General features: G+C 30.7%; 1 protein-coding gene across 1 annotated transcript in view; it reads right to left on the reverse strand.

Annotated features, from left to right (window-relative positions):
* The window catches only part of LOC145671119 (uncharacterized), a gene marked incomplete in the record, with an annotated part of 396,384 nt that overhangs the window by 317,281 nt on the left and 60,685 nt on the right, over positions 1–18,418 (reverse strand). The window contains 1 exon segment of the mRNA XM_081739909.1: positions 10,784–10,871.

Below are 18,418 nucleotides of genomic sequence, written 5' to 3' on the forward strand. Positions count from 1 at the left end.
CCAGAATTTTCTGACGGGGAGGTGCATCAATAACTATCAATACATTTGATTTAAATTTAAACTTTTTAAAATGCCTTTTGGCATCTGTGGTGTGAATAAAGAATTGTCCTGGAATTGCTCAGTGTCTGGTCTCTCGCGGATCAAACCCATGACTTTCCGAATGCGAAATCAACACTTTACCAACTGAGCCACGGATGGTTTGTATCGGTATAATTTTTCAGTATACAATTAGCTTGCTGCTTTAGAGCACAAATTTCTTTAATCATGGACACTTCGAATATTATGGATATATATATCGTACAGAATCTTTATGAAAGTGCTTCTAGTTTCACTGCTAGCTTCTCATTTTAGACAGTGTATATTTACAACAAAGGGAGGTGTACGTGCACCGGTGCACCTCTCCTAAATCCGGCTATGTATTTATGTAACATTTTAAATAGGCCTTTTATTTTCAAACATAGCTTTGGCGTGAGAGACCCGGTTCGATTCCCGGCGGAAGCTCATGTGGTTCGGATTCCACGTTAGTCAGTAGGTCCACGTCTCACATAGCCTCGCTGCTGAACGGGACGTTAAACTCAAAATCAATCAATCAATCAATTTTCATACATACTTCAATACCATCTTAACAATTTTAGCATTACTTGGAGTAAATACAAAGAAAATTTGAAGTTGAAGATAAACATTTGTTCGAATTTATATATGTTATCAAATATTCATTATTCAAGGCGGCATCCTTCAAGTAATGATAAAAACAAAGAGAAAAGGTATAGTCAGCATGACATCGGATAAAGAATTAAAACTATATATATAATTTCATCGAAGTACTTAATTGAAACTTGGAAAATCCTTATTAAAAATTCATGATAGAACTGACCTAAATATATCACAAAGGAAAAACGCCATAATGGCGAAATTAGTTTTTGGAAAACATGGAGTGATTTCGAAAGAACATAGTACATTATTTCAGCAATATAAGTGTAACTGGTAAATGCAATGAATATACTGTACCAATATATGATTCAAAAAAAGAAGTATTGAGCGATTTTTCATCATCACTATACGTATATACACAGTATATATGGGGTGCCATAAAACACTTCCTTAAAATTGAATATAATATAATATTATATATATATATATATATATATATATATATATATATATATATATATATATATATATATATATATATATATATATATATATATATATATATATATATATATATATATATATATATATATATAATGATAAAATAAAGAGGGGGAGATTTAAGCATTTTCTAATCAAATGCAACGCAATGCATGCAAATCCTCCTCCCAGACATTTAAACTTTGTCACGATTTTCGATTCAGAAAAAAAAAATCTTAATAATTGTCAGAAAGTCTTTTCGTGCCCTATTGGCCTTTTATTACTTCCGTCACAAGAAAATCTTTTTATTTTGACTTAGTTCTTGCCTCTTTCTTTCTTTTCCATATTGTATATTTTCCATTATTCAGAAAAATAAAATAAAATGAAAAAGGAATACGGATTTATGTCGATTGTCAGGCAATCCTACTTCGTTCCAATGTTATGGAAATGAGGACATTTTGAAACAGTTCAGACTTACCAATTTGTTGTTGATAAATAGTGAATTTTATACGCCCAGGAAGTGTTTAAAAAAAGTGAAGCATACACACACGGAACTTTAACAAGACAGTATATATATTCTTGAAAAGTCAGGCATTTTAAATAATACGAAGTTCTTTTCAACGAATAAACATATTGTAAAATACTTTATTTCATATACACGTATTTATTTACATTATGATTGTAACACGTATGAATTAACGATACTCTTTAAACAAGGAAAACATACAAATTGTAGTTAGTTATTTTTTAACATCGTGGATAAGAGAGTATAGATCTTTCCTATAATAATAACAATCATAAACGAAAACCTTAATTTCACGTCCTATGGTTACGCCTATTAGGCTAAAGAAAAAGTTGATTAGTGAAAGCGAATGATCATGAAATAATAATTGGCGGAATAACATGAAATGAGATGCAATAACCTCCAGAAATCACACGAACACGGTGTTACCCACCATAAACTCACATAATTTGGGATAGAACCATGGAATCTTCGCATCATAGGGTGCTATATCACTCTGCCTTCCTCAGATCGTTGCAGTTCAACATGGAACATAATCCACATGATCTGCTACCAAGAAACAAACCTGCGAGAGTCTAGCGAAACCATGTTTTTACGTAGAAGTTTTCTTTTTTGCTTTCAACGGCTTCTTTCAGGTATTAAAATTTAAAATAGGCATAATGCATATATATGCGTATGCATATCACTTGCAAAATGTTGAATATCACTTTTCTCGGGAGGAATTTAGCAAGGACAGGTAAAGATAAGTCTAGAAGAAATTACAATCCCTTAGCTTCTTCCTACAAATTAATTTTTGCTCGTGCCACCCCATGGCTAAGGAATACTTTTATGCGTAGTATGTTTATTCCTGCTTTCAGCAAATATAAATACATTTTTCAATGGGGATGCGCACGAGACAAGATTTGAGGCTGTCTCGTCTCGAAAACGTGGTGTAAAAGTGATGTCTCGACTCGAAAAACGTATATTTTTCTATTGGAAGAGCTGTGTCTCGACTCGAATTTTCTCAGGAAAATTCTGTCTCGACTCGACTCGTGCGCATCCCTATTTTTCAAGTACAATACACAGTAATAATCAGGACTTATCACATCAAAGCATGATGGAGCGTAGTTTCTTTTATGTGAATGTTCTCAATTGTTTTTTTACAAATCATATGACTGTATACTTCAGTGTGAAAAACCCACTTAAGTGATGTGATATTTATAATACATAACCACAAAAGCTAAGGCTAAGCTAAATCCAGTAACACAATATACTTCATCATTGAATTTGAAAGCTTCAGAAAGAGAGAAAATTTCCAATTCATTTTTTCTCCTATTGTCTTTTCCTTTTATTCTATCTTCTTCTCATTTTTTTACCCTTGTTTTTTTCTTTCAGTTTTCTTTTTTTGTAAGTCAACAATCAAGGTAAACCCAGCGTGAAGTCAAGAAGACTAATTCAATCCATTTTGTCTTTCATTGTATCAATTTTTCACACGTAACGTAGTATCAGTGGAAGAAAAAAAAATAAAAACAACGACAGAATAAGGGGAAAAAATAAATTAGAAAAAAGAAAGAAAGAAATGTTTTAAAAGGAAATGAAAAGAATATATTATATTCTCTGGAGAGAAAGAGATAAAGAAAAAAAACAAGATTTTTATCTTAGCTATCATTACTTGGCGGCGTGGGTACCATTGAAATCATTATTATATTTTTTCAGTCTCTCGTACGAATTTGAAAAAAAAAAATTCTTTTACATACCTTTTCCTCTTTGACTTTATCTATATAATTGTAAGCTTTAACTGAATACATTCTTTCCTATCTCTCATTTCTAATTTTTTTTTCTTCTTTCTTCAATTGTTACATTTGGAAAGAATCCTGTTCTTGTTTCACACTTCTGTTAACTGTCAAATTATGTAGTAGCAGTGATGTGTCCTATATAACACATTCCTTCTACCACTTTAAAAGAAAAACCAATAGACGAAAATTTTTCCGCTACACACACACACACACACACACACACACAAACTACTAGTTAAGTAGCCTGTATAATAGTAATCACTTGAAACTTTCGATTCTTTCTAAGTGATTTCATTCCGAATCAAAATGATTGGTCTCCCTTCTAACAGAAAATTCTCCCAGCAGTGATATATATATTCCACCAGAGATGGTATTAAAGCTAATCTACACTATAGATAACAAATAATACTGGATTTATAATATACGTAATCAAACCCTCTCTACATTAAATTTTGTTTATACCTTAAATTAATGTGTAATAACTAGTGTTGCTCACGAGAAGAGATGAGACAGAGCTCTTGCAATAAAGATAGATATAATTTCGAGACGAGATAACCTTAAGACGAGACAGCCTTACAGTAATTATGTGATATCTTCAAATAGATAAAATATAATCGAAAAGTGGAACAAGGGCTCGCTAGACAACATTTTATATGAGATACTGTTATTACGACTCACTTATCTGCTTTCGATTTCCATCCATTTAGAAAATCTGCATTTATTTTTGCGTTTCTAAGTGACTGCAAACAGAAAGTACTAGGTGACTCGTGATAACGGTACATCATGGAAAATAAAATTGCCTAGGACGCTCCTGTTCTACATTTTTATTATCTTTTATCTATTTGAAGATATCACATAATTACTGTAAAATTAGCAATATTTTAATTTTGCAGTGATTACGCCTCTTAAGTGTTTGTCTCGTGGCCAACGTTATTAGTATAGTGCGTTCACTTAATAGGAGTGCAGTTCAGCAAATTTCTTTGATGTTCTCATGTTGAGAGTTTTACTACAGCATCTCTTCCTCCTTCCATCCTTCTTTGGACCGCATTTGCGTGGTTGACATGTCTTAACACCCATTGTGTCTGTGCTTTCTTCCCAGTAGTATGACTAATATTAAACAGATATGAAGCAATGTAAGAACAACTAACTTAAAGGACAGCGTTTGGAATTGTAGCAACTAAGATTCCACGTGAAATTGACAAGCGATTGTCAATCGTTTGAAATGAAAGGTCTGGTTGGCCATTTAGTTAACGGAGGGCTTTTCCAGAAGTTCTCTTTCCGTATGATCAGACGATGACTTATTTATGGCACGAGCCACCATACGTAGAGGGCAGCATTCTTTACGTACGAACTGCACTTCAGTTGAAGAAACGAACTATAAACAGGTTTGTGCCATGCACTTTTGCTTTAACTAGCAACGAGAGATTTTCTTCTCTTTTTGAGAAACTGAACTAAGAGCCAATCCTAACTTCAATGGTCCATAACTCGGAAAACAAGGGCTGAACACCATAATATTTCATATGCGCATTAACCTCTACAAATCTATCACCATACAAGACGGGGTGCGTTTAATGATTCTCATATGATATATATTTCTTGTTTGATTTTTCCCTTTTAAAAAATCAAACGAACGACGAAAACAAACAAGAGATTCTTTGCGAGAAATCGATGAGAAAGGGAGGAAGCTAAAAGACCCAGACAAAATTCACAAACTTGACACTGTTCACCCCAAGCTCATATAACCTAACAGCAAACTAGGGACCCGTCGCAATAGAAGCGAATACACTGGTACTCAAATACGATGCCAATTCCCTCCTTGCCCTGCCCACCCCCCACCATGATTTCTTCCTGTGGCACTGCAAGTTATTGAAGAACTAACTCTGTTTCATCAAAGCAATAACTGAAAATACACATTTCAGTATCGAATTAGAAATTGCTGTATTAATTGAAAGAAATCCTTGCCATAAGTAAACCGAACTGAGTTTACAGAATATCAACTAAATTTTTAAGCTTCCATCTTATAGTATGAATAATTATTATATATGCTCTACTTATTATGCACATATGATGTAGATGTAGACCAATCAAATAAAATTCAGACTGAGAAAGAGTGCAAGACAAACTAGTAAATATGACAGTCTCTCTCTCTCTCTCTAATATATATATATATATATATATATATAGAGAGAGAGAGAGAGAAAGTGTTATATTATGAAGGTGTAAGTATATATATATATATATATATATATATATATATATATATATATATACTTACACATTCATAATATAACAATAGTCTCATCGACCACAATGCGAGATACGATTAATTGTGTAGGATTTCTGGTGCTCTAAAGGTTTAACAAAAGGCGTTTTGGTTATCCACGCCAACTTCCCGCCGTGAGCAGTTATTAGAGATTTTTTTTCTGGGAGAAACTAGCTATGCACAGCTGGTTTATTATTACTATTATTATTTGGTCTTGTTTTGATTCTGTGGTGCATGATGAGACGGAAAATAAGACCACAGGAGGGGAAAAGAAGAAATATACGAGAAAGCAGAAACGAAATATTTTCCTTTTCACCTTATTAGTCGCACATAGATAGGGTCTACATATGCATGATTTAACTGAATTGATTATACTTTTACAATGTGCAAATTAGGTAATTTTTCTCCGTTCTTAATGTGCAATGTTTGTATCTCTACATATTTCATTTTAAAGGTGTAAGAAACAATTAATGAACACATTTTATTGTTCCTGTTCTAAGAAAATAAGCAAATTACTTGAATGGCTTTGACTAAAGGAAGAAGTATGAATTTTACCACGATTCATAAGAAACGAAAACAGTTTTAAAAATAAGAGTAACAGTACAATGAAATAACTTTAGAAATCTTAGCACTATTGAGAAGAACGTTCAAAGTACTAGCTACCCAAGATCAAGTTTTTAACTACTGGTAACACTACAAAGAATAATGAAGTACTGATACTAATATGAAAAAAAAATAATAATCACGAAAACAATGGTAACACTAGAATATGTTCAAAATGCTTACAGCAACAGTAAAAAGAAATCGCAAAGAAAGCATTAACAACAGTAGAGTAGTAAAAAGAAATTAACAAAGAAAGTATTAACAACAGCGAAAAGAAGAAACTATTGAAAGTGCCTACAACACTAAGAAGAAATAACGAAGAAAGTATTAACAGATGTAACCAAACACAGTATTAACAACAGCAAAACGTGTAGTAACAAAGAAAGTATTAAGAAGTGAAAAGAAACAGCACAAACAAGTATTAACAACAATACAGAGCAGTAATGTTTTCCATTATTCCAGCTTTGCCTCTTATATACTATAATTAAAAATAAACTTATTACTGAGCAAAGCAAACCACTTGGCTTCATCAGACACAATCTACGTATCTGATGAAACCAAGTAATTAGTTGGTGAAACTGCTATTAGTTTTATAATAATAAATTGGTTTGCTTTGCTCATCGATTAGTTCATATTTAAATGCAGAACAGTAATAATAAGTAACAAAGAAAGTATTAACAACAACAAATAGTAGTAAAAAAAGCAACAAAGAAACTATTAACAACAGTAAAGAGCACTAGATAGAAGTAACGAAGAAAGAATTAACAAAATAAAGAAACTATTAACAAGAGTAAAGAGCAGTAGATAGAAGTAACAAAGAAAGAATTAACACAAACAGTAAAGAGTAGTAAAATGAAGTAACAAAGGAAGTATTAACAATAGTAAAGAGTAGTAAAATGAAGTAACAAAGGAAGTATTAACAACAGTAAGGAGTAGTACAATGAAGTAACAAAGAAACTATTAACAACAGTAAAGAATAGTAAAGTGAAGTAACAAAGAAAGTATTAATTACAGTAAAGCGTAATAAAATAAAAGTAACAAAGAAACTATTAACAACAGTACAGAGTAATAAAATGAAGTAACAAAGAAAGTATTACCAACAGTAAAGAATAGTAAAATGAAGCAAGAAAAAAGTATTAATAAAAGTAAAGAGCAGCAAAGAGAAGTAATAAAGTATTAATTACAGTAAAGAGAAGCAAATTTCAAACCTCTGGTACAAGATCTTCAGAAATACTAAATCTGTAGAAATATTGGCGACAATAGAAAGATTAATTAAACGTAACAAACATTAGTTGTTGTAAATATAATATCGTTTTAAATTCCCTTCCACCGTAAATTATTTTATTTTGTTATATATCCCCTGCAGTGCAATCAAGACCTTAACATGTCCGTCTCCTGTCATAATAATTATTAATTGATCTCAAAAAAGGACAAAAAAGGATACACCTAGGAAACTACGTGATACAAATTAAAAATGCAACACATTTCTTTGTTTGAAGACAGAGAAGGAAACAAAAAAATATATAAACAAAAGTGGAACGTGAGAGTGGAAACTGATTGTGAAATTGATTGGAACTTAAGAGAACAATAACGCCTCCGTAATCATTACTTAACTAACTGAATATTTCTCCATTTTCAATGTGGAACTTTCTGTATAGTTTTCTCGCCTTCTGAATAAATTCTACTCTATTTAACTATTGTTATATATTCCTATCAGCTTCCGTCTTCCTTGTCCTTTTCCCCTCTCTTTATCAAAACTTCACTTTAAAAAAAATATTTTTTCCCGTTTTTGTTTAGCTAATGCATATATTTAATGCAACTTTTCAAACGGGAAATGAATAATGAATTTTTGCTGTTGTGTGAATAACTTTTAAAGAAGTTCCAATCCGTTGCTACAAGGTATATACTGTTTTCTTCATTATTTTAAAGTTAGTAAACTGAGGGTATTTGCAATAATTACTGTTCTATTATTTAGTTTATTATACGTGTTTCCACTAACAAGAGTAACAGATGATAGCTCTATCCATTACTGCACAGTTTAGAGAAAATAAGGTATCCAGATGAAGACTTAGAAACACCAATTAACATTACTATTTTCATATTTATAGGACAGCTACCGTAAATTACCCGCTTCGCTGGGTTAAAATAAGAAAAGTTAGTAATATATTCCCTTAGTCAGTCACTCTTTACTATTACTGAAGCGCTCTCCGATTTCGGTCATTTATATATATAAACCCCTCTTCTCCCTCCTTCAAGTTGCGGGGCTAAGTTTGTATTTAAATGGCATCGGAAGTGTCACTGTCCATCTCAGCGACTCCGAAAACTATGGATTCGACACTAATATAGGTAATTTTCGATCATTTTATGTATATATCTCCCCCTCCCCCAAGTTGAGAGGCTGAATTTGGATGTAAACGGCATCCGAAGTGTTATTTATCATCCCACCCTCGCCCTCGCCTAAGTTGCACTGTCAAAGTGAAATGATAAACACTACCCCAGACCCGTAGCTCATCAATGTTAGAAATTTGATCGAGATCGGTCAGGTGATTAAATAGTTATTAAATCCCATAGCCACTAATTTTATTTACGTAGATATATAATATTTAAGGGTCTTCTAGAGTTGTACTGTAATATCTTCAAAACAAATAAAAATATTCGAAAAGCAGAAACACAGTGAACTAGACAACACGATTTTACATGTGATACCGTTATCACGACTCATCTATCTGCTTTTGATTTGCAACTGTAGATAGATTAAGCATTTTTTGCGGGTTCTGTAAACAGCGACATACCAAAAGCAGATAGGTGAATTGTGGTAAAGGTATCACATGCAAAATCTATTTCACTACGTTTCTGCTTTTCGAATATTTTTATTTGTTCTGAAGATATTACAGAAAAACTCTAAATTAGCGGTAGTTTAATTTCGCTGTAGTGAAGACTCTTAAAAAAATTAGCAAACTTATTAGATAACTGTTTGCAGTGATTGATCTCAACATTTTTAGAGTGAAGACAAAATAATTACCGTGATTCAGTGGTATAACGCTGACTTTTGGTGTGAAGGGTTCCTGGATCGATCCAGGCCATGTGAGTTTGTAAGGGACGATGTTTTTTGGGAGGCTCTCCTGTTTCCTTACACATTCTCATTCCACCAATTAGTTTCATAATCATTCTCTTACTTTCATTAATCATCCGTCTCCTCTACCCTAAAGGGTATAAACATGGGATATTAAACTAGAAGTGTCATATCATTTTTAGCGACAGCATTAGAACACATTCAGAATTATCTTCAATGACTTTTATATTAAAAAAGACAACAGTTACGGCAGTAAATTTTAGTACTGATTTCCTTCATGGTGTACGTATGTATGTATATAACTACTATCATTATATTATATATATAAAACAATAAATGATTAAGAAAAGATTAATTAAAATAGATAATTACAGAGGACTATAAAAGAGAAACGGATGTTGTATTATTTTTTATTCAACAAAAAACGTAATTGCACAACTCATAAAATAATACCAGTTGAATTTAACCATAAATTCACCAGAGAACAATATACGTATTTTTTTTTTTTTTTTTGGTTGGAAACCACATAAAAAATATTTAATAAAAGGAAAGTACTTGAACAATTTTCTACTTAAAAGCTAAAGTAATAATTGTCACTTTTCAAGAGGTTTCCAAAGAATTTATGGAAACAATAATTTAATTAAAAAAGACTTTGTCCACTGTCGTACAAAGAGTTCTAAACAAGACTTCTCTGTTCATGATGGTATTCTCTCTTACTTTCTTTTCAAAATTACTTTATGTGAATACGTTTAAAACATACGATACACGCGCTGGCTGTCACTCATTACCCTTGATATGCACCGTATATAGTACCCGCATCCAGTACTCACCACGATATTTCTTTGATTAAAAGAATAAATTGAACACATCCGTTACATATTGTTTCTTTTTCTTTTACCTCTATACTACTCCCATTTTTTTTACTTCATTATTTAGTTGATAACTTTGATGTAAAAAAAAAATATGTAAAACAATATAAATTTGATTAAAAGTTTCCAAAGAATGTGAACATGTTAATTAGTTATCCGTTGTAGTTCTACCTGCACATTTTCCTACTTGATTCCAAGCTATTTAGACTTCACGAAATTATATATAACTGAAAACGATCTACATTACGCCCATTGTAATCTTGTAAAAAAATGAAAATAAGCACTAAACTTTTTTTAAAAAAACTTTCAAATCTGTTTTTTTTTTATTTTATTTTATCACGAAGATACCTATTGTGCAATACATCGGAAAATACTGTATTTGTTCGTGGTTACATTGGGCTACATGATCATTAAAGGCGCTAGTCTTGTAATAAAAAAACAATATGTAGAACTGATGAAAAATTAAGAGGTGTTACTTCGCACAATATGAACAATGTCACAGAACATATTTCAGAAAAAAAGAAAAAGATATTTATTTGAACTTACTCTCGACTCATCCGCATGAAAGGCGAATCCAGAAAGCCCTTTAGACCGTCATGATCCGATTGGTGGAGAAGACAGACTACCCAATTTCCTGTAATAAACAAAAATTATCTGATTAGCACATGATATTTAATAATAATAATAATAATAATAATAATAATAATAATAATAATAATAATAATAATAATAATAATAATAATAATAATAATAATAATAATAATAATAATAATGATAATAATAATAATGATAATAATAATAATAATAATAATAATAATAATAATAATAATAATAATAATAATAATAATAATAATAATAATAATAATAATAATAATAATAATAATAGAAGATAAAATTAGACATGTTCCAATACCAAAATTAGTATTCAGAGTTCGTTTTTATTTAACAGGAAGATTTTTCTCCTACATTGAACCAGAACAATGGATTTATTCTATGGCTGATTTCTACTAGTAGAATATACATAATCATATTTTGTTCAATTCAAAATAAAACGTGACGATCATTAATTATTACGCAAGAAGTTAGGTCCTCGTGGGGAGGTCAGCTAAATACACGGCACAAAAACATTAGCAAAAAACCATCGTAATGTTTTTTTTTTTTTTTTTTTTAAAGAAACTGTGTTGAAATTACGGAAGACTACATAGGTTAAACTGCGTATAAAAGTTGTCCCTTCGATAATACACGACGTCCTTCAATAAATGTTTAACGCAACACCTTAATAATTAACCTACTAATGTGTTCACATTTGTTAATTTATAACACATTTATATTTATAAACGAAATCATAGGGATTAACGTAATTCACAAATTAAACTTAACATGTATCTTGGTTCTTTGAAGTATATTTTCTAATGTTAAAAACAAATCTAACGGTAAAATTTTCCTCATATCACGCATAAACACGAAAATGTCATTTTCTCAATGAACAAGACCTAATTATATACTTTTCCTATTTCTAGGAAATTGTCACAGGTAATAACCACCTCTCTATTGCAATGCGTATGTCGCAGTTTTCTACCTTGCATGACACTGTACTCATAGTTTTGTCACCTTCAGTAAGAAAACACAATATTATAGGAAACTAGTTTGAGTTGATCTGAACGAAATCAAATAAGCAGAACGTGTTTGCCTCGGGTTCAATTCCTAACGATAACTATTGTAATTAAAGTTCCTCTTACAACTCTTGCATCAAAACAGTACTTTAAAATGTCAGAACATTTACTTTCTTCTTCACTGCCCAATACAGAAATTCAGAAATGTTACACTTGGGGAAAATTTGTATATATATTTTTACACTATCAGCATATCCACCGGAATCAAACCCAAGTTCTTTGTATCTAATTTAATTAACATTTTTAAAAAATTATGACACAATAATTCATGTGTAAATTGTGCTGTAACAAACAGTAATAAAAATGAAATGACACAAAGTGATATACCATAAGGATTTAATATTGTACAAACTTTAATGACTATAAGAAACAATGGTTAAACTCAAGTTATAACGACGGCATGATTAGAAACCAATATACACACATTTTTTCTTTTTTTCTTTCTTTAAAAGAAAGAAAACAGAAAAAAAATCCTTTTGTATTTTAGTAGATACTTGTGTATATGCACAGAAAACTGAAATTAACAGTAATAATGAAACTACTATTGGTACTTGAAACAGATTATAACTTGTCCCCTATGAATGGGATTATGAGCTTCAGTTATGGGCCATGTTCTCGTTAGGAATGTGATATTAAAACAACGAAATTGCCTTTGTTTTACAGAGGAAAAAGAAAGAAATTTCTCAGAATAACGTTTCACTTGACAGACCTTAACACGAGTAAAAGATATCTTAAAACAAGAGAAATAACGTAAAAGATTATTACATTATTATTATTATTATTATTTTTACAAATATGAGAAAACAACCCACATTTCTGTTGATATCATGAGTTTACTCTTCTTTATGGAAACTAGTTTACGCACACAAATTCCATGTTCTATATCTTAGTTACAAACATGAGTTCTTCTTTCATTTTTATTTATCTACTTTCGTATTTGTTTGTTTGTTACCTTATGCATCTTTTTATTCAGTACATACAAAATCTTACATGGAAAAATCAGCTATCACGACTTAGTTCGGATTCATATCCGGAACTGCTCTTTTTTTTTTTTTTTTTTTACGACGCCAACAATAACACGATAAGTGGCTCGATATAATTGTTTTTATTTTTTAAAATAATTTTCTTTTAATTGCAAAAAAATGTTATTTGTCTATAAATAAATAAATGAAGCTTAACGTCATCTGCATAGTTAAATTTACGAATTCCTTCCCCTATCGCTAGCAAAAGTTGTTTATAAATAAATAAATAATCTATTATTTCTCTGCCTGAACTACTGAATTCCTATCTCGATGAACAATAATCCTTAAAAGCTTGTTTATACATAAAATACTTAACATTATTTCCCGCTTTAGGTTATAAACACCTAAAACTCTTAAGATTACTCAGTTGAACAGTTGTTTATATCTAAAATACATACATAATATATTGATCTTTTGTGAAGAATAATTCCTAAACTATGCGAACGTAACGAAGGTTGTATGTATAGCTAACAGATACAAATTGTTCGTCTACCACTCACAACATAATCTAATTGCACACATTTGTCCAATCAATTAATTACCTTTTTGTTCTTTGTTTATTACGAAAAACACGCTGCTAATATGCACAGATGGAATTTTCGATACAAAAATGTTTACATCAACAAGTACAAGACTATCTGTACTAATAAAAAGGAAATACTTTTTGTATTTGACATCTTCATGTTACGACAAGTAATATTATATATAGATGATGCAGTTGTAATGCAATTTAATTACTAAGAAAATAATAACGAATAAGTATAACGAAAATGCAACACGAAAACCATTTGCTACAACAATGTCAAAAGTAAGTAAATGAATGGATAACATGCAAATGACGACTAAGACCGAAGACTTTAACCGAAATGAGAGAAAGGAAAAGAGGAACAGAGAGAGAGAGAGAGAGAGAGAGAGAGAAGTAAGTAACACGATAAAAACGTGTATGTGTGTGTGTGTTTTATGTATGTATTTTTCCCTTCCTTCCCATTATTATATTTATATCTTAAAGAAACAAAACACATTACACGCAAAACAATTTGTTTTTCGGAGGCCACTATAAATCATTTTGGTTACACGCAACAAGTAATGATTTTACCTCTTTTCTGGGAGAACGCAGAAAAAACGCTGGATTATTAAAAAAAATAAGTAAAAACTATATAGATGATTGATTCTTCAAACTTCTACAAAAGAAAACTTTCTAAGTAAAAATAAAAACGAAGTGGGAGGTATATTATAAGTTCATTTCTGTCCAATTAGATGAAATTTTCCATTCACAACCTGTCAAAATGTATTTTTTTCGCCCCTTTTTCCTTTTATTTCTGTAATGTAAATAGCTTGTTTCTATGTATACATTAGATTACTATGTGCTGACATGGTTTCACTTATAAAAATACATTTGAAATATCCTAACAGACGTATCAGCACACACACACACAAGATAGCCGTATACGCCCACCCATAAACAATACATGCAGATACATTTTGTTTTTATTTTTTAAAAATACAAATATTCCGGTTATCTATATCATTATATAGCTTAGGGCGTTTTGTGCTGTGAGTGTGACTATTTGAAACAAAACACACTTCTCATGCATGTTGAAATCTCGCTCTCGTGTTGCATGAAACAGATTTTTATGGCTGGCTTTTGGCAATTTTACACACTTTAAACGGGTCTTTTAAATAAATTGAACGTGATATTTTAATCATTAGTTTTGCCCCCTTTATATATGGTAGTACTCCAACTCTTTATTAGTTCTTCCCGTCAATGATCACATCCTCGTTATTAATTTTTTTTTCTTCAAAACTTCTTTCTTTACGTAACATGTCACAATCACCTACACACGCAAATATCTTCTTTTAAGGTATATATATATCGCATTACATAGTTTTTTTTAAAAAAAAGAAAGAAAAACTACAAGTACTTGCCTTACACTTAACTGTTGCATAACTTAATGGTTAAAAAGTATTCAATTTCTATAAATTAATGTATATAGGTCAGTTCATTGCAGTATTTCAATATTCTTTTTTTTTTTTACTTCTTTTAAAATTTTCTTATTGCAATATTAGTTTTATAGTGCAGTTCGTTAAATGAATTGCTTAGTCTTCTTTTTTTGTAGATTAGTAACTTCTTTTAAAAAATAGTGAACAAAGTATAAAAAGATTTTTAAAAAAAGTATTATTCAGAAAAGCCATTCATATTCGCTCCTTCGCAAATGGAATTCCGTCAGGTTTATTAAATGTACATATTTAAGCAGGACCAATGAGCAATTTGAAAACTGTGTGTGTGTATGTGTATGTGTGTGTGTGGTCAGCACATGCCTAGTGTCTATGTCGTTATTTATTTCTTGACGAGAGTTCCCCAATTACCCTCACGCCACAATGACAACGCCATCTGGTTTTCCCCATTGATCACTTCTACATACTGACCAAATCTGACCCTGCTTGACTTCACTGGTTTCACAGAGAACCCGTACACCATTGTGGCTGTAGGGTGCTGGCTCCTACATCGTACACAAACGTATACGAAATAATTGAGAAAATGCAGAGGAATAAGAGGAGAATAGAACCACGGTCTATCCACATTTAATCCACCAGATGGAAACACATTTAATTAAACTAACTCATTATTTCCGTATTTATCATGTAGCTGCCCTTTAATTACAATCTACATATACCTCGTACAGCCTTCAATCGAAGATTTTAAGGGCTCCTTTAGCTCAAATATCAATAAATCAAATATGTCTCATTACTAATGATAATTTTCGTAACAATTGCCTGATACTATTGTTATTAGTACGTTTAGACAAAATAATAATAGTCTTCCATTTGAAAGTCGTTTTATTATTATTATTATTATTATTATTATTATTATTATTATTATTATTATTATTATTATTATTATTATTATTATTATTATTATTATTATTATTAAAGTTTAGCAGTAATTTCTCTTTATCTTTTTTCTTTCTATATTATGCAATCATTTAATGAACATCTTTTTTCTTTAAAAAAAATATCGAAGTGTACCTTTAGTACAAAATTAAATTTTAGATTTGAAGATTTTTTTTAAAAAAAAATACCAATTTATTTATTTATTTATTTATTTTTACCAAACTACCAGTACTTGAGATAGATAGCTCAGTTTACTTTTTTTAGTGAATATAAAAGATCGGAATTCTAAACTGGCGACTCAATATTTACGATTGGAAACAACTATACAAATGATACAAGATTCACGGATATAATTCAATTTACTAGGTATTTGTTTCAGGTCAATTTGACAAGGAATATTTTTAAGAACTTAGGGCAAATAATAATAAGTTTCTTTTTTAAAATTTTTGTTGCTGTTCTTGTTTGTAAAATTGATATATTTATTACAATTTAATTGACTAGTAATAAATACCAAGTAACTGCTATTCTTTTTGTATCATTTTTAAAATATATTTTATGGCTTCACAGGTGGATGTAGGATACTGGTTAGCATTTTGCTTCGTTATTGAGTGATCCTAACTGAAATCTAGTGCTAGAACATCGTGATTAAAGATCCGTCTGGAATATTTAAATACGTCCAAACTAAGTCTCGACCAACTTCCTTCTAGTATTCATTGCTATTAATTGTTAAAAATTTCAATGTGAACAAGCAACATACTCTTTATACGGAAGATTTATTATATTCCAAGGGTGCCCAATGGCAGGTTTTAAGATACAGGTAGCGCCCATTAGATTTGGGGAAGGGCACAATTTTTCACTGAAAATGGTATAACCAATCTTTAATTATACCGATATTTTTAAGAATGGCAATCTACAAAGCAAATTATTTTGTTTTTGCCGTCGTCTCTCCTACTACTTTTTGAAGAGTTAAAGAATGGTAATTTTATTTGGGGGCAGATAAGTTACACCCAAGAATTTTAAAGACAGAATGGGTACCTTTGGTTATATCCATCACATGATGACCTTAAAAGATAACAATGTATTGGTCATATTACTTGAGTCGACCATTTCCAAAGGGGCTCTTGTCCATTTATAGAAAATCCCAGAAAACCGAGAAAAACCGTAGGATCGATGCGGTTTGTAGAACTGGAAATACTTGAGGATTTTCAGGTTTTTCACATGTGTTTTCACATGAATACACTGAAGGATTCCCAAAACATGCAGATGCTACATTTTTTAAAAATTTTCTGCGACTTTCTGTAAATGGGCATTTTTTTTTAATGGACGACTCACTTGGGTGGAGCAGTGGTTTTATTTGTTATCAATATTTTTAAATTTGAATTAGTTTGCAATTAATTGACAATGTTCGTTGAGATAACACTTTAAAAAAATGTCAAGCATCTAACGGGAATGAAATACTACCAAATGGTTTTTAAAAAAAACACACAATTAATCAATCTGTAACTATAAAATTAGACTACGTCTCCTCACTATGTTAAATTTAAGTACTTCATATTCAATTTTGTATTCTATACTTTTTTTTTTTTTTTTTTTTTTTAGCAATGACCAGACAATAATAATACAAGGCCGTTTCTTCTTTTTTACCATATCCAAACACACATACTTTTTTCACTCTTATGGAAAAGAAACCTAGCGTCCTTCACTAGTCACTACTCAGACAAACTTGTCAGCTGGGTAATAATAACTTCTCCCTGATTTTTTTTTACCTCCTACATCGCTATCATCTTCCCTCTCTGTCTCGTTCGCTCAACAACATTAAAAAAAATACTTTCTTTTCTTGTTATTTTAACCCACTTTTTAAAACTCAAATTCTTAAGCAAATAGCCAACCCAACACATTCTTACAAAACTGAATGACTTGACTATAGCACATATATTATAAACGCACACACACATATACATACGTATCATCCTATGTATATATATATTTACGTATCGTATATATGAAAGAATCCCTATAGACGAAAACAGACAATAATAGTAATATATATGAAGAGAGAGAGATAAATAGGGTACATGTAAATTTGTGAATATCGGTGAAAATAGATCTAGAATTTTTTCAGTTACAGACACACAAGTAATTACCAAAGAGATTATTCGATGGAGTTTCTGTTGCGAAGAATAAAATGGGGCGTGGGGGGGAAATCTAATACACAATATTTGATGGAAACTTCAACAATGAAATATTGGGGTCAGCTAAACTCTACTAATGAGAATGTATGCAGGAGTGCCATCAAAGCTTTCCTTTTTTTTTTTAATTCAATTTTCCAAGCACGTCAACTATGTTATTGATGTAAATTCTTGGAATGCTATGGAAATTCACGCTTTTTTTTTCAAGCGTATTATTTTTTAAACGTGTATATGAGAGTGAGACAAAAAGAAAATGTACAGAAAAAAAAGGACAAGGTAAAAGTTTTAAAGAAAATCAATTAACGAATAGCCTTGGATTATAACAACCTTAGCAAATTATTAAGAAGCTATATTTTTTCAACTTAAAAATAAAAAAAAAACATATTCGCACGTCACTAGTACTGT

This window comes from Thermobia domestica, chromosome 15 (genome assembly GCF_964235325.1).
Source record: "Thermobia domestica chromosome 15, izTheDome1.hap1.1, whole genome shotgun sequence".
In the NCBI taxonomy this organism is placed as follows: domain Eukaryota; kingdom Metazoa; phylum Arthropoda; class Insecta; order Zygentoma; family Lepismatidae; genus Thermobia; species Thermobia domestica.